The following is a 17646-nucleotide window of genomic DNA, read 5'->3' as shown; positions in this document are numbered from 1 at the left end:
TCCACAAAATGCTCTTTATAACATTAAAAAACATACATACAGCAGGGACCTCTGCTGCTGCCCAAGCAAGTGAAATGACAAGTAGCAATCTTTGAAATAATTCTTGGCTGCTCCACAAAGAAAATCCTCACAAGTGAACTTCCCTCTATTTCAAGGCTTTTCTCATACCGGAATAGGGTGGATGAGGTAGAAAAAAAAGAGGAGGAAGGAAAAGAGGGGAGGAAAGGAGCAAAAGGCAAGGAAGGGGAAGAGGAAGGAGGAGGAGAGGGAAGGGGAGAAAAAGAGGAAGGAGGAGGAGGAGAATGAGTTGGGAGATCGGTGGACCCAAGGGTTGCTTCTTGTGACTATCTGACTCTGAAATCCAAGGCTTAAGGAAATAGACACCTCAGAAATGAGAGGCATTGAGTTGTTAGCTTTCCCTTTTGTCTATTCTCTTCTGCATCTCAAGAAAACACTTTTTGAGGAAAAAACATTTTGCTCTCTGTTTCACAGAACTGCTGCCTCCCATCTCCCCCACCCTTCACTATATCTTATCACTCCTCAGTAATATCTGATGGATTGTCAACCATGCTTTGTCACCTCAATCTCTGAGTGCCTCTCTAACTTTGCCTCTTTCCCTATCTCTGTCTGTCTCTGCCTCTCTTTATGTCTCTCTCCATCTCTGTCTCTTTCTCTGCCTCTGTGTGTCTGTCTGTCTCTCTCTCTCTCCCTGTCTTTTTGTCTCTGTATGTGTCTGTCTTTCTGTCTTTGTCTCTGTGTCTGTCTCTGTGTCTGTCTGTCCTGCTCTCTCTTTCTCTATGAATTTATTTCTCTGTCTCCGTTTCTGTCTTTTTCCCTCTCTGACTCTACCTACCTCTTTCTGTCTTTGCTTCTGTCTCTCTGTCTCTTTGTCTCTGTGTCTCTGTCTCTGTGTATGTATGTGTGTTATGTGTGTCTCCATCTCAAATTCTCTCTCTTTCTCTCTCTCTGTCTCTCTCTCTCTCTCTGTCTCTCTCTCTCTCTCTGTCTCTCTCTCTCTCTCTCTCTCTCTCTCTCTCTCTCTCTCTCTCTCTCTTTCTCTCTCTCTGTCTCTCTCTGTCTCTCTGTCTCTCTGTCTCTCTCTGTTTTTCTCTGTTTCTCTCTCTCTCTCTCTCTCTCTCTCTCTCTCTCTCTCTCTCTCTCTCTCTCTCTCTCTCAATTTCTGACTGTTTTTCTTTCCATCTCTGCTTCTGCCTCTCTCTTTTTCTTCTCTGTCTTTGCCTCTATCTTTCTGCCTCTGTCTCTCTGTCTCTATCTCTGTGTCTCAGCGTCTGTGTGTGTTTGTGTGTCCATCTCTGTTTTTCTGTTTCTACCTCTCTGTCTCTCTCCCAGTTTCTGTCTCTGTTTCTCTTTCCATTTCTGTCTCTGCCTCTATCTTTCTCTCTCTTTGTCTCTATTTTTCTGTCTCTCTCTTTTTTCTCTCTGCCTTTGTTTCTATCTCTCTCTCCATCTGTCTCTCTCAGTCTCTAGGTTTTTCTGCCTCTCTCCTCTTTTAGTAATAACCTTATTTAGTTCATTACTAGTTATCTAGAACCTGCTAGTTATCTCTTCCTTGTTGCCCTATTATCGTTGATAATTCAACAAGTATGAAGCAGAATTCATTATTGCACCACCTAAGAGTACCACTCCTCCAAACTTCCCTTATTCCTCATGAGGATACTGTCTACCTCTCAGGTGCCCAGGTTTGTTATTTCAGAATCATCATTGATTCCCTCTTCTTCAGTCTCCCTATATGCAAAAGTTTGCCAGATTTTGTTAATCCCAGCTTTACAATTTAGCTAGCTTCAGTCGTATTTTCTACACTAATAAAGTCATGACACAAAAGAGAGGACTTCTGGCCAAGATGGCGGCATGGAGGCAGACAGCTGCTTGAGCTCCTCGTTTTCTCTCAGAACTTACTTCATGACAAGCCTCTGACTTAATGCTTGACCCAGAAAGAAATCCACAAATAATCACCAAGAGAAGACATCCTTGAAAGTCGCCAGAAAAGGTCTGTGTTTGCTCGGGGGAGGGTCAATGAGACTGGGCACAGACTGAGGGCAGGCAGCCAGAGCAAGACAGGCAGCTCACACAGCTCAGACCAGAGGGGGAGGGGTGTGATCTCTGCCGTTTCTGTGAAAGGACTTTTGCCCCAGTGTGGATACTCTGTCTTGGCAGCAAGCCAGGAGCAGCAGAGAGGGTGTAAACACTGGAGGTGAAGATTAAAACCCCAGAAAGCCAGCGTCTCTCAGAGCCCAGCCACCCCCAACCCCCACCTGGACTGACTCGATGCGTTCTTGGAGCCTCAGAGCGCAGACTCAGTACAGTCATTGCTGTTCTGTTAGTGGCTCTCTGCTGCCCTACCCCCAGTCTGTAGAGGAAGCCCATTAATACCATCCAGCCCCATTCCCCGCAAAACAGACCAATTGTTTCTCTTGTCAGTTTGTTTTCTTTGATTCCTACTCTGACAAAATGAACAAAAAATTCAAAAGGGCTCTAACCATTGACAGCTTCTGTGTGGAGAGGGAGCAGACTTCAAATGCTGAGGAGACTAGGAACAGACTGTCCCCAGATGTATCCCCTGGGAGGGATATAAGCTGCTCCTCAATACAAAAGAACTTCATAGAGGAAATCAAAAAGGCTCTCACAAGAGAGTTGGAAGAGAAATGGGAAAAGGAAAGGGAAGCTTGGCAAGAGAGCCTGGAGAAGTCATCCCATGCATTCAAAGACAGAGTGGATAAAGAAATCAAATCATTGAGAAACAAGATTAGTGAGCTGGAAAAGGTAAACAGCTCTCTAAAAAATAAAATGGATAAAATGGAAAAAAATTCCATAGAAGATAAAAACTCAATTGGACAATTACAAAGAGATATAAAAAAAGTGAGTGAAGAAAATACATCATTGAAAATTAGACTGGAACAAGTGGAAATGAATGACTCAAGGAGAAACCAAGAGGTAATCAAGCAAAACCAGAGAAATGAAACAATTGAAAAGAATGTCAAGTACCTTACCAGAAAGACAACAGACCTGGAAAACAGATCCAGGAGAGACAATTTGAGAATAATCGGACTCCCTGAAAAATGGGAGGAAAAAAAGAGCTTGGACACCATTTTCGAGGAAATTATCAAAGAGAACTGCCCAGACATTCTGGAAACAGGGTAAAATAGACATTGAAAAAATTCATCGATCACCTATTGAAAGGGACCCTAAAATCAAAACTCCAAGAAATATAGTGGCCAAGTTCAAGAACCATCAGACAAAGGAAAAGATATTGGAAGCTGCTAGAAAAAAGCAATTCAGATATGGAGGATCCACAATAAGGATAACCCAGGATCTAGCAGCGTCCACATTAAAAGAACGCAGGGCCTGGAACATGATATTCCGAAAGGCTAAGGAACTTGGTATGCAGCCAAGAATAACTTACCCAGCAAGAATGAGCATCGTTTTCCAGGGAAGAAGATGGACATTTAACGAAATAAATTAATTCCATCTATTTTTGATGAAAAAACCAGACCTACATAAAAGGTTTGATCTTCAAATACAGAACTCAAGAGATTTCTAAAAAGGTAAAAAGAAATCTTGAGAACTATACTTCTGTCAAAAAAATATGTAAAGAACATATGTACAATTTGTCTTAGAAACTAGAGGTGGAAAGGAGATTATATCATAAAAAAGTGTAAAGTGGTGGTACTACATCTCATGAAGAGGCAAAGGTAACCTATTATATCTGAGAGAAAGAAAGGAGGGAGATGAACATAGCGTGTATCAATAGACATATTCGATTTATGGTGAAACTTCTTCCACTTCATTGAAAAGTGAAAGGGAAGGAGTAAGCTAAGGGGAAGGGAATACAGTAATTTCGAGGAAAAGGAGTAAAATAAGGGGAGGATCTTTAAGGTGGAGGAGGGATCCTAAAAAGGGAGGGCTGTGAAAAGCAAGTGGTGTTCACCAGTTTAATACTGGATAGGAGGGTAAAAGGGAAGGAAAGGGGAAAAGCATAAGCAGGGGTTAATAGGATGGCAAGCAATATAGAATTAGTCCTTCTAACCATAAATGTGAATGGGGCAAACTGCCTCATAAAGAGGAAGCAGTTAGCAGACTGGATTAAAAGTAAGAATCTGAAACAGGGTGAGACATTCAAACTAAAAGTAAAAGGGTGGAGCAGAATCTATTATGCTTCAGGCAAAACCAAAAAAGTAGGAGTAGCCATCCTCATCTCAGATCAAGCAAAAACAAAAATTGATCTAATTAAAAGAGATAAGGAAGGGCATTATATCCTGCTAAAGGGCAGCATCAATAATGAAGCAGTATCAATATTAAACATATATGCACCAAGTGGTGCAGCATCTAAATTCTTAAAAGAGAAATTAAGAGAGCTGCAAGAGGAAATAGATAGCAAAACTATAATAGCGGGAGATCTCAACCTTGCACTCTCAGAATTAGATAAATCAAACCACAAAATAAATAAGAAAGAAGTCAAAGAGGTAAATAGAATACTAGAAAAGTTTGATATGATAGATGGAGACAGAAAGGAATATACTTTCTTCTCAGCAGTTCATGGAACCTATACAAAAATTGATCATATACTAGGGCATAAAAACCTCAAAATCAAATGCAGCAAGGCAGAAATAGTAAAGGCATCCTTTTCAGACCATAATGCAATCAAAATTACATTTAATAAAAAGCCAGGGGAAAATAGACCAAAAAATAATTGGAAACTAAATAATCTTATACTAAAGAATGATTGGGTAAAACAGCAAATCATAGACATAATTAATAACTTCACCCAAGAGAATGACAATAATGAGACATCATACCAAAATGTGTGGGATACAGCCAAAGAAGTTTTATATCTCTACAGGCCTACTTGCATAAAATAGAGAAAGAGATGGCCAACGAATTGGGCTTACAACTAAAATTGCTAGAAAAGGAACAAATTAAAAACCCCCAGACAAACACAAAACTTGAAATTCAAAAAATAAAAGGTGAGATTAATAAAATTGAAAGTAAAAAAACTATTGAATTAATTAATAAAACTAAGAGTTGGTTTTATGAAAAAACCAACAAAATAGACAAACCCTTAGTAAACCTGATTAAAAAAAGGAAAGAGAAAAAGCAAATTGATAGTCTTGAAAATGAAAAGGGTGAACTCACCACTAATGAAGAGGAAATTAGAACAATAGTTAGGAGCTACTTTGCTCAACTTTATGCCGATAAATTCGATAACTTAAATGAAATGGAAGAATACCTTCAAAAATATAGCTTGCCCAGATTAACAGAGGAAGAAGTAAGTAGTCTAAATAGTCCCATCTCAGAAAAAGAAATAGACCAAGCTATTAACCAACTTCCTAAGAAAAAGTCCCCAGGACCAGATGGATTTACAGGTGAATTCTACCAAACATTTAAAGAACAACTAACTCCAATGCTATGTAAACTATTTGAAAAAATAGGGATTGAAGGAGTTCTACCAAATTCCTTCTATGACACAGACATGGTACTGATACCTAAACCAGGTAGATAGAAAACTGAGAAAGAAAACTATAGACCAATTTCCTTAATGAATATTGATGCTAAAATCTTAAATAAGATATTAGCAAATAGACTTCAGAAAATCATCCCCAGGATAATACACTATGACCAAGTGGGATTTATACCAGGAATGCAGGGCTGGTTTAATATTAGGAAAACTATTAGTATAATTGACCATATTAATAATCAAATTAATAAAAACCATATGATCATCTCAATAGATGCAGAAAAAGCATTTGATAAAATCAAACATCCATTCCTACTAAAAACGCTTGAGAGTATAGGAATAAATGGACTATTCCTTAAAATAATAAGGAGCATATATTTAAAACCTTCAGTAAACATCATATGTAATGGTGATAAACTAGAACCTTTCCCTGTAAGATCAGGAGTGAAACAAGGTTGCCCACTATCACCATTACTATTCCATATAGTACTAGAAACTCTAGCCTTGGCAAGAAGAGCCGAGAAAGAGATTCAAGAAATTAGAGTAGGAAATGAAGAAAACAAATTGTCACTTTTCGCAGATGACATGATGGTATACTTAGAGAACCCCAAAGACTCTGCTAAAAAGCTATTAGAAATAATTCAGAATTTTAGCAAAGTCGCAGGATACAAAATAAATCCACATAAATCCTCAGGATTTTTATACATTACCAACACAATCCAACAGCAAGAGATACAAAGAGAAATTCCATTCAAAATAACAGTCGATAGTATAAAATATTTGGGAATATATCTACCAAAGGAGAGTCAGGAATTATATGAGCAAAATTACAAAACACTTGCCACAAAAATAAAGTCAGATTTAAATAATTGGAAAGACATTCAGTGTTCTTGGATAGGCCGAGCGAATATAATAAAGATGACAATACTCCCCAAACCAATCTATTTATTTAGTGCTATACCAATCAGACTCCCAAGAAACTATTTTAATGACCTAGAAAAAATAACAACAAAATTCATATGGAAGAATAAAAGGTAGAGAATTGCAAGGGAATTAATGAAAAAAAAGTCAGAAGAAGGTGGTCTAAGTGTACCTGATTTAAAGCTATATTATAAAGCAACAGTCACCAAAACCATTTGGTATTGGCTAAGAAATAGACTAGTTGATCAGTGGCATAGGTTAGGTTCACAGGGCAAGATAGTGAATAAAAATAACAATCTAATCTTTGACAAACCCAAAGATCCCAAATTTTGGGATAAGAATTCATTATTTGACAAAAACTGCTGGGAAAACTGGAAATTAGTATGGCAGAAACTAGGCATGGACCCACATTTAACACCACATACTAAGATAAGATCAAAATGGGTCCAAGATTTAGGCATAAAGAACGAAATCATAAATAAATTGGAGGAACATGGGATGGTTTACCTCTCAGACTTGTGGAGGAGGAAGGAGTTTGTGTCCAAGGGAGAACTAGAGATCATTATTGATCACAAAATAGAACATTTTGATTACACCAAATTAAAAAGTTTCTGCACAAACAAAACTAATGCAAACAAGATTAGAAGGGAAGTAACAAATTGGGAAAACATTTTTACAGTTAAAGGTTCTGATAAAGGCCTCATCTCCAAAATATACAGAGAATTGACTTTAATTTATAAGAAATCAAGCCATTCTCCAATTGATAAATGGTCAAAGGATATGAACAGACAATTTTCAGATGATGAAATTAAAACTATTTCCACTCATATGAAAGAGTGTTCCAAATCACTATTGATCATTCTGAGGTATCATTACACACCTGTCAGATTGGCTAAGATGACAGGAACAAATAACGATGAATGTTGGAGGGGCTGTGGGAAAACTGGGACACTGATGCATTGTTGGTGAAGTTGTGAAAGAATCCAACCATTCTGGAGAGCAATCTAGAATTATGCCCAAAAAGTTATCAAAATGTGCATACCCTTTGACCCAGCCATACTACTACTGGGCTTATACCCCAAGGAACTACTAAAGAAGGGAAAGGGACCTGTATGTGCCAAAATGTTTGTGGCAGCCCTTTTCATAGTGGCTAGAAGCTGGAAGATGAATGGATGTCCATCAATTGGAGAATGGTTGGGTAAATTATGGTATATGAATGTTATGGAATATTATTGTTCTATAAGAAATGACCAACAGGAGAAATACAGAGAGGCTTGGAGAGACTTACATCAACTGATGCTGAGTGAAACGAGCAGAACCAGAAGATCATTATACACTTCAACAATGATACTGTACGAGGATATATGCTGATGGAAGTGGATTTCTTCAACATAGAGAAGAGCTAATCCAATTCCAATTGATTAATGATGGACAGAACCAGCTACATCCAGAAAAGGAACACTGGGAAATGAATGTAAACTGTTATTTTTACCTTCTGAATCCAATTCTTCCTGTGCAACAAAAAATTCGGTTCTACACACACACACACACACACACACACACACACACAAAAAGTCATGACACTAATTCTGGCTCTCATCAGCCTCTGTCCCCACCTGGATTACTTCAATAACCTAATTAGTCTATTGTTTCTAGATCTTCCATGTCTCAGTTCATCTTTCACAAAGCTGCTAGAATATTCTTCTTAAATCACAGTTCTGCCATTCCTCCACTCAAAAATATTCAGTGGTTTCCTGTTATGATTCTTACAAGGTACTAAGACAGTGGAATTGATAGAGACAATGATTATCTAATTTAGGATGGTTCAGTATAATTGATTTGATCCTACAAAGAGATGTTATGAGCCAGAACTTGAAACAAGGTACTAAGTGGAATTGAGGAGACAATGGTTAAATCTAATTTAGCATTGATTTAGTCTTACAACAAATAATGGTTTCCTAGAGATGTAATGATTGGTGTATACTCAGTGCACAACATATAAGCAAGAAGCTCTCAGGGCCAGACAGAAGCACACAAGTCCTCTCTTGGAGGCAGAGTCAGATTCATTCCAACTTCCACCTTTGTGCTGGCTGGAGACCTTGGAAGGATGAGAGGCTAAAGCTGGCAGAGACAAAGGACTAGGGTCAAGAGCTCTTGGAAACAAGGAGAAAGTTAGGTCTGTAAGAAAGCTAACTGGGCCCCCGGGAGGAGACAAGACTTAAGAGGAAACAATAAAGGATTTGGACTTTAATCCCTGGCTGCATTTGGGGTGATTACACTGAACTGAAATTAAGGCTGCTCCCTGAAGGTCCCCAAGAAACCTGCTCCCGGTGAACATTATATTTTAGAGAAGAACATTACATTTTGGCACTCAATGTGGGGCAGACACAATCCTGATTTCAGTGGAAAAGCCTCTAATTCTGATTTCAGTGAAAAAGTCTCCTAGACCCCGAAATTAGGGTGAGTACAAAAATAGACAAGGACACTTTGTTAATGGGCTAAATAGTATTTCAGCTAAAATGGGACAGATGGTTAAAAAACAGCCTTCTGTTTCTGTTCAAGGAAAATGTGTAGAGAGCATTTCAGGATTATGAAAAACCAAGGTTTGATTATAATTTGAGAGCAGATCACTGAATTTTTAGAAACTGTACAGTAGACATCTCCTTGGTTCTCTATGGAAAAAGAATTGGATCTAGAGGAGTGGAAATTAGTTGGAGAGCAACTTTGTCAATACTACAATAAAAATGGACTCAATTTCCAAAGACACATTTAATACATACAATTTAATACAACTGGCTTTAGGAAATAATATAAATTATAGAATAAGGAAAAAGAAGAAAGAGCAGGAGGGGGAGGTGCCAACTAAACTAGGTGAAAAAGATGAAGAATCGGATAAGAATGGAGTTAAGTACAATTCTAAGTGTGGCACTTCACAACAGGAGCATTTCCCCTCCTCAGACCTACTTCCCTAAATTAATCCTTCATAGGTGGAGGGAGAAGGAGGAGGGGGAGAGGCAGTGATGCAAATAGAACCACCTATTAAGCAGCTTACAACAAGATTACAAAAGGCATTGGTCAAGGCTAAGAGAGAAGGACAGGATATATCTGATTTAAAAATAAATGCATACCCTGTGATTGAAGAACTTGACTCTTCAGGTCAAAAAAGGAGAAGATGCACTCCTTTTGATTAGGAAAAAAATTAAGGATTTGAAAAAAGATTGCACTCTTTAGGGGGCTACATCATCTTATGTTAAGATGTGACTAGATAATTTGTCTTATGAAATCCTAACCCCTAGTGACTGGAAATCCATAGCAAGGACATGTTTAGAACCTGGACAAAACTTGTTCTGGCTTTCAAAGTATCATGAATTATGTAGGATTCAAGCCAGAAGCAATACACAAACAGGAGTTAATGTACAAATCACTTATGACCAGCTAGCAGGTCAGTATGGAGAGAATTCAGAACAGATTAATTACCCCACAACAGCTTATGAGCAGATCGCAACTGCTGCAACAAAAGCTTGGGTTTCCCTCCCTGGACAAAAAAATCAAGGGGAAGCTTCACAAAAATAGAGTAAGATCCCAATGAACCTTTTGCAGATTTTGTGGGACATTTGCAAACAGCTGTCACAAGAACCATTGGAGAAAATGCAGCTACAGAAATAATGACCAGACATCTGGCTAAGGAAAATGCCAATGAGGTTTGCAAAAGAATTATATAGGGATTACACAAAGATGCTCCTTTAGAGGAGATCATAAGACGTTGTGCCCCAGTGGGAATAAATGCTTATTATACCCAGATTATGATGAACATGGGAAGACAGGGTTCCTCTTGGCAAGGAACTTCTAGAGAAAATCGTCAATGTTTCCAATGTGGAAAAATAGGACATCTTAGAGGCCATTGAAGATGTGGAGATAAAGTGAGAAGATAGGCTGAGAGAAGACCTAAAATTTATATATATACCTGTTTTAAGAGTGAGCCCCTTCAGAAACCTGCTAATCTGATTTGATTTCCCATTTACTTTGGTGTTTTCATCTTCCTTCCTGAGAAGTCAAGGAGGGTGTGACCACCTCCTTTTTATGGTGTTTTCACTCCTTTTTTGAGCAGTCAGGGAAGCCATGATCATCTTCTTTTTGGGGTTCTCACCTCCTTGAGAAGTCAGGGAGGTCATGACAACCTATGTTCTAAATCAAAAGAAAGCGGGAGATGTTATGATTCTTACAAGATACTAAGACAATGGAATTGATAGAGACAATAATTATCTAATTTAGCATAGTTCAGTATGATTGATCTGATCCTATAAGGAGATTATGGGCCAGAACTTGAAACAAAGTACTAAGTGGAATTGAGGAGACAATGGTTAAATCTAATTTAGCATTGATTTAATCTTACAACAAATAATGGTTTCCTAGAGATGTAATGATTGGTGTATACTCAGTGCACAACATATAAGCAAGAAGCTCTCAGGGCCAGACACAGAAGCACACAAGCCCTCTCTTGGAGGCAGAGTCAGATTCATTCCAACTTCCACCTTTGTGCTGGATGGAGACATTGGGAGGATGAGAGGCTGAAGCTGGCAGAGACAAAGGACTAGTGGCAAGAGCTCTCGGAACCAAGGAGAGAGTTTGGCTTCTAAGAAAGCTAACCAGGCTATTTTGAAGGAGACAATAAAAGATCTGAACTTTTAGCTCCTGGTTGCATTTGGGGTGATTATTACACAGAACTGAAAGGAAGGCTGCCTCCAGAAGCCCCCCAAGAAACCTGCTCCCAGAGAAGATTATATTTTAGAGAAGAATATTACAGTTTCCTATTTCCTCAGTATAAACTATGAGCTCTTTAGCTTGGTGTTTAAGATTCCCACAATCTGGCTGCCAACATACTGTCTCATACCAAGCCCCTACTCAAACTCAACATTTGAGGGGGGGGAATATTATGGGAGCCACCTGCTAGTGGCTTTTGGGCTCTATTTATCCTCTCACATGAAGGAATCAGAATGTGCTGATCAGAATTTGATCCCCAGCAGCCACTAGCAAGTTGTTCCCATAACAGGATAAGTAGTGTTTTTGATATCATTATTATTACTTTATTTTCCACATTCAATAGTCTTGTAAACTGAACTTTTAACCATTTCACAAACTCCCATTTCCCACCTCCATGAATTGGGACAAACTGTTCCTTATGATTGAATATGCTGTCTTTTCATTAATACCTCTCACAATCCTTGGCTTATTTCAGAGCTTAACTCAGGTGTCATCTTCTCTAGGAAACCTTCCCTATTCCTCTATTTACCAGTGATCTCTTTTTCTCTTTAGATTTTTCCTTAAGTTAGATAAACTCTGAGAAGCCTAGCAGTTCTACATTCTAAGATTCCGTAAAAATATTCAGTTTTTATTATCCTCACTATCTGTACTAAAATAAAGATGATTGCACTCTAGAAGACTGAGCTCAATTGGTGTGTTAATATAAGTCATAACTCTCCAGAGCACTGGGTCCGAGGAGTTTGCCACATGAGATTTTCAAAAGCTGTTGTTTGTCCTTTGTCCTTTCAAAGAAGACCTTGACATCAGGAAGGTGGTGCCATGACCTGAAAGTGAATTGGATTTAAGTAAGGGAAGCTGTGCAAAGTTGTATGCCTCACTTTCACTTCCAGAGCCATTTGAGTCCATTAGCAAAATATAAATCAGGATGCCTGAAGAAGTTAGGCAGGAGAGAGAGCTCCTCCTCCCAGCCTTCTTTCCCCTCCCACTAACCTCCCCGTTCTGAATTATTGTCAGAGAAGGCAAGCTTCAAGCACCATGCAAGTCCAATAAACTGTCTGTTCAAGGTATACATCTGAAATCAAGCAACAAGGGTAGAGCTGGCAGTTTCAATAAAGATAAACTGAAAATTCTCTGTGGCACCTGTAGTAAGATCGCATTGTCCAAACAGCTAACAGGCTTCTTCAACTACAACTATCCTCAGAAGATCAAAGAATCAACCCTGCCAATAACTGGAAGTTCAGAATTCTAAAAACATCAGCTAGAGCATTTTAAAGAAGCTTTAGTCATTTACTGACTTTCAACTTTTCCCCAGGAATAGTTCTGCTATTTGGGCCTTTCCTTGTTGGAGAAAAAAAAAAAGGTAGAGATGTTTTTATTTATTTTCTTATGAATTTAAGTGGTTAAGAAATGAAAATGTTTGTTTTGTACTTCAGAAATTATTTATCCTCTACTATAACTTTTGTCTTCATTCAGGAATGTGGGCTATCTCTTTGTCTCTTAAACAAATAGGTTTAATGAAATAGCACAGTTTAAAAAATATAGCAACAAAACATTTTCCCCACAAACTTAGAGCACAGTCTCTTATAAATTCACATATGATAGTGATAAATTCACATATGGCTCAACATATTCAGGAATGTGAGCTATCCTTTTATTTTGAAGTAAACACATTTAATGAAATAGCACAGGTAAAAAAAAAAAAAAAGAAGAAAAAGAAAAAGAAGAAGTAGCAACAACATTTCCCTCACAAACCTGGGGCATATTCTCTTATAAATTCACAAACCATAGTGATCATGTGTGGCTAAGACATGGAAAACCAATTCTTACTGATACCTTTTTCAGTATTATTTCAACTACATTTTGGATCAAACGGGCTTAATAGTAATTTTTCCAATTACATGTAAAGATAATTTTTAGAATTCATTTTTATAAAATTCCAAATTTTTCTCCCTTTTTTCCCTCCTGGATTATACCCCACTTTTATCTGAGTGAAACAGACCTTTCCTGACAACTTTCCAAGTTTCTTGGGCTAGAGGATTATTTCACCCATCTTTTTGCTAGTTCTGCCATTCCAGAATTCATTTTTTTTTTTTTTGGAGATGAATATGGAAGAGTTCAAGTAATTTCCTGGTTATTTTCCAAGCTTAGTTCTGGAATTCTGAGTGAACTTTTAAAATATATTCTGCTATAAAATGAGATGTAATTTGTTTTATCTGCTTTAAAATCTGCAAATGAAAAACTACTGAATTTTTCCTAAATTCTTATTTAGAAAGTATTCTATATTCTAATATTTTGCTCCCTAATATACAAACATTTTTCAGTCTGTAAGTTAAAGTATATTTCAGAAAATTCTCTTTGTGTATCATTAGTAACAACATGACCAGATTTTTAGTGGAAATATCTTTCATTAAGGTATCTTCCTAAAGGTACAATTTGGACCTTATTTATTTCAATCCCTAAAACCATGAGATTTTTGAAAGCAAGGTAAACATATCCATAGTTGCATATTACTTATGGTCAAGGAAGCACTTCTTCCCTCAAAGAACGCAAGAGGACTGGGTTGAATTCTGGGGGATCCTGATCCCTAACAGAGCAGAATTATACTCTCTGGCCCATTGTCTCTACCTGAGTTGTAGGGAGAATCTTCAAAAAGTTAGCTATGGCTCATAGGTAGGTGCTTTCCTAAAAGAAGTTCATAAGAACTTTTAGAAAAGGTACTATATGTATGTAGTAGGTATTAAGTATAGGATAGTTCTTTATTTTTCTCTTTTATTTTTCTTTATTTTGCTTAAAGCAAAGCAAGTCTCAAAAGCATTTATGAACAAATAGAATATGAAACAATAACATTACTCTTTTAGGAATTAAAGGTAACATTGGACCATTTTTCGTTCACCTTGGATCTCTAGCTATGAAAGAAGTACAGACAAGTCTGGGCCCAAGCCCAAATCTAATCAGTCATGGCATAGTTTAGGCTTTTTTAGTCTTTTCAACTTCAATATCTTCTTGGTTGTCTCCAGAGATGATGTAGTTGCTGCTGATTAGTAGGAACAGAAACTTTTGAACTCATAAAGTATCTGCCAAGACAGGAAATATTGATCTCTCAGAATTACTGTTTACTCATCTGTGCTCAAAGAAAGAAATGCAAAGTAGAAGATGTAGCCAGCTTGGACTTGAGGTCCAGCTTCAGCCTCCCTTAGCAAATGCAATGAAATAATTAATTGCCATTTGTTAATAGCCACCATTGAAACTAGGAGTTGCTGGAATTCCAAGGGAGAGCTGCTGAGTCTCAAGAGATATGTTTAAAGGAAAAGAAGGAGAAAATGTTAGGTGAGGAGGCCTCTTCATTCTCTTTTTTAAATAACTTACTGAGTAGGTAACTATTCTTGATTTGGATTCTAGGAATAGGATCCTCAGAATAATAAGGTTCCATGTTTTCAAAGCATTGAATCAATCAATCAACAAGCATTCTAAAACATTTACTATGTTCCAGACACTGTATTAATTTTTGAGTATAAAAGGAAGAAAAAGAAAAAAAGGAGTACCTGCACTCAAGAAATTATACTTTAATATGAGAGACCACTGTATACACATATACACAAACACACACACATATACATATATATTTAAGTATACAAGATAAATACTGAGTAAATGGAAGATAATCTTAGAGGGGATAGATGGGAGAGAAAATATATTAAGAAAAGATAATTGAGTTAAATATTTTGTTTTTTCTCCACTAAAGACAAAATCCACATTTACATTTTTTGCTTCTTTGTTGTGCTCAATTGTTATTGTTTTCTATAGCGTAGTAACACTTGTTAGAAAAAATAAAACATATGGCGGAGTTGTAAAATGATTCAGCCATTCTGGAGAGCAATTTGGGACTATGCTCAAAGAGCTATCAAACTGTGTATACCCTTTGATTCAGCAGTGCCATTATTGGGTCTATATTCCAAAAAAATCCTAAAAGAGGGAAAGGGATCCACATATACAAAAATGTTTGTAGCAGCTCTTTTTGTTGTGGCAAGGAATTGGAAAAAGAATACTCATCATTTGGAGAATGGCTGAAAAAGTTATGATATATGAAAGTAATGGAATATTATTGTTCTATAAAAAATGAACCAGTTGATTTAGAAAGGTCTAGAAAATTTTGTATGAATGTGTGCTAAGTGAAACAAGCAGATCCAGGAATACAGTGTACATAGTAACAGCAAGACTGTGTGATGATCAACTATGACAGGCTTGTCTTCTCTCAGCAGTTCAGTGATTGAAGGCCATCCCAAAACTTTAGATGGAAAATACCATCTGCATCCAGAGAGAGAATTATGAAGACTAAATATACACGTGCTTTGTGTACTTTTTTTTTCCTTTTTCTTGTTAATAGCTTAATATAAAATAATATATCTTCCTTTGTAAACCTTAGGTTGATTATCAACCTAATTAGATAATTAGAAATTACCATGGTTTCTTACTATGCTTGGTATGAAAATCATTCTCAACTTGGAAGCCAAGATAGTGAACTCTCATCCAAATTATTTTATTTTATTTTATTTATTTATTTTTTTAATTCATTTTTCCAAATTATCCCCTCCCTCCCTCAACTCCCTCCCCCCGATAGCAGGTAATCCCATACATTTTACATGTGTTACAATTTAACCTAGATACAATATATGTGTGTAAATACCATTTTCTTGTTGCACATTAATTATTAGCTTCCGAAGGTATAAGTAACCTGGGTAGATAGACAGTAGTGCTAACAATTTACATTCGCCTCCCAGTGTTCCTTCTCTGGGTATAGTTATTTCTGTCCATCATTGATCAACTGGAAGCGAGTTGGATCTTCTTTATGTTGAAGATTTCCACTTCCATCAGAATACATCCTCATACAGTATTGTTGTTGAAGTGTATAGTGATCTCCTGGTTCTGCTCATTTCACTCAGCATCAGTTGATGTAAGTCTCTCCAAGCCTCTCTGTATTTCTCCTGCTGGTCATTTCTTACAGAGCAATAATATTCCATAACTTTCATATACCACAATTTACCCAACCATTCTCCAATTGATGGACATCCATTCAACTTCCAGTTTCTAGCTACAACAAAAAGAGCTGCCACAAACATTTTGGCACACACAGGTCCCTTTCCGCTCTTTAGTATTTCTTTGGGATATAATCCCAATAACAGCAATGCTGGGTCAAAGGGTATGCACAGTTTGATAACTTTTTGGGCATAGTTCCAAATTGCTCTCCAGAATGGTTGGATTCTTTCACAACTCCACCAACAATGTATCAGTGTCCCAGTTTTCCCACATCCCCTCCAACATTCATCATTATTTGTTCCTGTCATTTTAGCCAATCTGACAGGTGTGTAGTGGCATCTCAGAGTTGTCTTAATTTGTATTTCTCTGATCAGTAGTGATTTGGAACACTCTTTCATATGAGTGGAAATAGTTTCAATTTCATCATCTGAGAATTGTCTGTTCATATCCCTTGACCATTTATCAATTGGAGAATGGTTTGGTTTCCTATAAATCAGGGTCAGTTCTCTATATAGTTTGGAAATGAGACCTTTGTCAGAACCTTTCCTTTTAAAAATATTTTCCCAATTTGTTACTTCCCTTCTAATCTTGTCTGCATTAGTATTGTTTGTACAGAAACTTTTTAGTTTGATGTAATCAAAATCTTCTATTTTGTGATCAATAATGATCTCTAATTCTCCTCTGGTCATAAATTCCTTCCTCCTCCACAGGTCTGAGAGGTAGACTATTCTCTGTTCCTCTAATCTAGTTATGATCTCATTCTTTATGCCTAAATCATGGACCCATTTTGATCTTATCTTGTTATATGGTGTTAAGTGTGGGTCCATATCTAATTTCTGCCATACTAATTTCCAGTTTTCCCAACAGTTTCTTCTGAATAATGAATTTTTGTCCCTAATGTTGGTATCTTTGGGTATCCAAATAATTTTAAAACAATGCCTTGGAGCAGCTAGATGGTACAATGGATAAAGCATGTGCCTTGAAGTTAGGAGGACCTGAATTAAAGTTAAACCTGAAGTACTTAATGCTTTCTAGCTATATGACTGGGCAAATCACTTAACCCCAATTACCTTGCCATAAATAAATAAAACAATCCTCAAATCAAATTTTGGAGTGGTAGAGACAAGACAATTTTTTTTTCCTATCCTAAGACAATTTAGGAGGTCTTAAGGAAAGGCCTATGGTACCAGGGATAGGACCTAGTTTGGAGCACAGAGCACTCAACAGGAGGCCTTGGTGGTAGCTGCAGCAGCAACAACTTTGGGAGCTCTCAGAACAGACACAGTAAGAAGCAGGGGAAGAATCAAATAATTGATAAGAGATTATAGAAGACACTTTGCTAGCACTGGGTATAGCTGGTACTGACTGGCAATTCTACTGTGTATATATAGCTCTGTATCACAGTTTTGAGATGGAGAGGAGTGTTTGTGATTGGTCACAGGGGTAAAAGAGTCTGA

General features: G+C 37.3%; 1 protein-coding gene across 4 annotated transcripts in view; it reads left to right on the top strand.

The window, feature by feature from the left end:
• LOC141545720 (cytidine monophosphate-N-acetylneuraminic acid hydroxylase) overlaps positions 1-17646 on the top strand; it is a 115601-nt gene that overhangs the window by 19012 nt on the left and 78943 nt on the right. For 2 of the 4 annotated variants that reach the window (XM_074272967.1, XM_074272942.1), the window contains exon 1: positions 12160-12515. The exons of the other annotated variants lie outside the window; for them this stretch is intronic. The gene's annotated coding sequence lies outside the window, so the exon portion shown is untranslated. Of the gene's footprint in view, positions 1-12159; positions 12516-17646 lie in introns of those variants that run through there. 4 annotated transcript variants of the gene reach the window in all.

The sequence above is a fragment of the Sminthopsis crassicaudata genome, chromosome 1 (assembly GCF_048593235.1).
Source record: "Sminthopsis crassicaudata isolate SCR6 chromosome 1, ASM4859323v1, whole genome shotgun sequence".
Lineage (NCBI taxonomy): Eukaryota > Metazoa > Chordata > Mammalia > Dasyuromorphia > Dasyuridae > Sminthopsis > Sminthopsis crassicaudata.
Note: the sequence above shows the minus strand (reverse complement) of the source record. Positions and strands in the feature narration are given on the sequence as shown.